General features: G+C 42.7%; 1 pseudogene; it reads right to left on the reverse strand.

Moving 5' to 3' along the window:
• Positions 1-348: 348 nt before the first annotated feature.
• On the reverse strand, positions 349-1,780 carry LOC150066322 (protein cereblon pseudogene; annotated as a pseudogene).
• Positions 1,781-3,449: the final 1,669 nt, after the last annotated feature.

The raw sequence follows: 3,449 nt of genomic DNA on the forward strand, positions 1-3,449 counted from the left end.
GGAGCTAAGAAAATAAATAGTGAAAATGCACATGTAACATTTTTCACCAAGAAGCATGTAAAGGAAATGGAGATTTTTAATTCAAACTTCATATTTAATATTTTCAAAATTTACAAATCAGTATTCCAGAGAAGCTAAGGAAATTTGTGAAGAACAGAATCCTTTAAAATAACATACACTGCCTTGCTGCATTTAAAAGGAAACGTGTTTGGCACCCAAGCTTGGAACTTTGATCATTTAGATCACTGGTGCCAATATGTTTGTTTGATGAATTAAAGTGTTTGTGTGTGTGTGTGTGTGTGCAGAAAACGTATGTTTCAGAGAGTTTTCTTGCATTCTACACTGTTTTTCATCCTCTCTGAAATAGAGTTGAAATGGTAATCCTCCATTTGTAATGTTGTTGGTTACTTACATGTACAGATCAAAGGCAATTTCCAAAGCAGATTGTATCTTTACCTCTACCATATTACATACATTTACAAGCAAAGTATTACTTTGTCTGGGCTTAGTTCACCTTCCGTGTCTGGTATTGTGGGCAATAGAACAGACCAGGTTAAACCCCAAAATTTTTGAGGTGACATGTCTTTCTTAGTGGCTGTAAATTTCCATCCAATGTGACTTGCACAGATCTTACACTGGGCAATGGTCCAGGAAACCAGGAAACCAGCTGTGCTCTGTGGTAGGCCGGCCTATGAGATTCAGTTTGCCAGCTCTATATACGGTGAGTGTCTCGTGCACATATCCATGAGGATTCACGTAAGCAGCCATTGGCCCACATAAGGATAAGCTGAATATTTCATTTTTGGTGGTTATTTCTGTTTCTTGACACTGTTTACAGCAAAGGGAGGTACATTTATTCATGATGCCTAATTCACAGCGGAGTCGTTGAATAGCACTCCCAATTTTAAGGAGCTGAATTCTCAATACATCATCAATAGCAAGACAAGCAGCTACTCTATAAGAAAAATCTATTGGATTTGAAGGAAGAGATTCCTCTTTAAGGTTTTCATCCCATTCATGTAGCTGTTTCTTAATTCTATCAATTAAGGTTTCTGCATCATATAAGGAATACAGCCAATGAGGCCACGAAATAAGATTTGCACAGTGAAACTTCTTCTGGTATTTCTGCCACCACTGACATGAATAATGGTCTTCCATGATACAGGCTTGGAAGGAAATATCCGACACTTACTGAGGGACTCTAACTGAACTGCAGACATGGTGGAAGGCAACACACACTCAGGAAGAATTTGCACTTTAGCCTGTTGGATTCCATCTGACTGTGTTCTTAGCTCAAGGACTTTGAATCTCTGTCTGCCAGTTGCTTTCACTTTCACGACTTCAATTCCAAAGTCCTGCTCTTCCCGGTAGGCACAGATCTCTGCTGTGGTCCCAAACTGTGCCTCCCGTTCCTGTATATTACTGTATGCAAGTACTGCAAAGGTTCTGTCTTTCTGGATGAGGTTCCTCACCATGCTGACTTCTTGGGGGTGAGAAAGGGGCAGGGGCAGCGTCTGCCCAGGGATGAGGATCATCATCACCTGTGGCAGCACAGGGATCACCTGACAGTTGTCGTCGTCGTGCAGAGTCCTGCTCTGGAACTCCTCCATGTCTGTGAGGTTGACAGACTGTTGTCAAAGTTGATGATGTTTGGTTTCTTGGCTTCTTTGCTATCCTGATCTTCAACTTCCATTTCATCTTCTTCTTCACTCTCAGGCAGCAGCGGGAGATGGTTACCCATGTCGTGCTCAGCGTCCTGCGGCTCTTCCTCCTCGGCCATGTCTGTTTCAAGATAGGTGAAGTTTTGAATAAATGTTTCATCTTTCTTCTACTCTGGTACTCTTCTCCCTCATTGATCCCAATTATATGTAGATTTGATTTCTTGGTTTTGTCTGACAAATTCCTGGACTTCCCTTTGGTAATTTCTCAATGTTTTTTCTATATGACTTTTTATTTCACTTCCTCTGTTTTATCCTCAACTCCTGATATTCTATTTTTCCATCTCAATTATTCTGTTACCTATGGCTTCCATTGTGGTTTGTGTGGTGGAAATTGAACTATTTGTGGTTCCTATATGAGCTGTCAAAGTGTTACTTTCATCTTTTTTTTTTCTTTTTGGTGGGTCATGGGGCTTGAACTCTGGGCCTGGGTGCTGTCCTTGAGCTCTTCAGCTCAAGGCTACCGCCCTACGCCTGGTGCCACAGCACCACTTCCCATTTTCTAGTGATTAACTGGAAGTAAGAGTCTCATGGTCTTTTGTGCCTGGGCTGGCTTTGAACTTTGATCCTCAAATCTCAGCCTCCTGACTAACTAGGATTACAGGCATGAGCCACCATGCCCAGCTAATTTTATCTTTTTTTGCCAGTCCTGGGCTTGAGCTCAGGGCCTGAGCACTGTCCTTGGACTTTCTCAAGGCTAGAGCTCTACCACTTGAGCCTCAGCACCACTTCCGGCTTTTTTCTATGTATGTGGTACCGAGGAATCGAACCCGGGTCTTCATGCATGCTAGGCAAGCACTTTAACCACTAGACCAAATTCCCGGCCCCTAATTTTATCTTTTAATAAAGCACATATCTCTGGGTTGGAAGGGATGGGCTGGATCTGAGCTGGGCAGTAGCAGTGTCTCCCAGATCATTTACACACTTCCTGCTGAGTTATCTGAAAGTTCTACAGAGACTTAAATTAAGGAAACATTATTAATTTAACCTAAGGTGTGTGCTTGACTTTAGTGAACTCTACTTCCCAATCCTTTTCTGGTTGCTTCCTCTGAATATGCTGGCTTGATGGCAGACTGGTCCCAGGAACAGCCAATACAATATTTCAGGGTCCTACTGTGTTTTCAAGGCACCCTTCGTTAACGAGATTTCCTCCAATAAAGCAAGTATTTTCTGGGCAGACATAGAAAGCTAGGGCCTGTAGCTATCTTTCACAAGTGCAGTTTCCACACTTGCTACCACTGTTTCCCATGCCTCTTCCTTCAATCTATCCTGCCCAATTTTCCCCCCAAATGACTTTGGTCCCTTGGAGTTTATGGGTGAATATCCATTTTTTTGTAACTTCTTCAAGCTGTTATGGATGCTGGCCCTGCCTAGCCAGAGACCTGAAGCTTAGCCTATTTTACCAAGGGGTTTCCAGGACTGGGACTTGAACTGAGGGACTGGGTACAGTCTCTTGGTTTTTTTTATTGTAATTAGTAAAAGGGTTACATGATATTTGCCAGATAGAAGGTGCATTAATTCACATACATTGATACCCTTTCACATGTCTTGGTACCCATTTCCCTCCCCCCCCACACCCCCCAGTCTCTTGTTTTTTTTTCCTCAAGGTTGGTGCTCTACCACTTGAGCCACAGCTCTAGTTCCAACATTTTGCATCAGCAAAATTAATTGGACAAGATTCTCTGCCTGGGCTGGCTTTGAGCCAGTAAGCTGCAGTAAGCTGGCCTCTAG

Source organism: Megascapheus bottae, chromosome 2 (genome assembly GCF_031878675.1).
Source record: "Megascapheus bottae isolate mThoBot1 chromosome 2, mThoBot2.hap1, whole genome shotgun sequence".
Classification (NCBI taxonomy): Eukaryota; Metazoa; Chordata; class Mammalia; order Rodentia; family Geomyidae; genus Megascapheus; species Megascapheus bottae.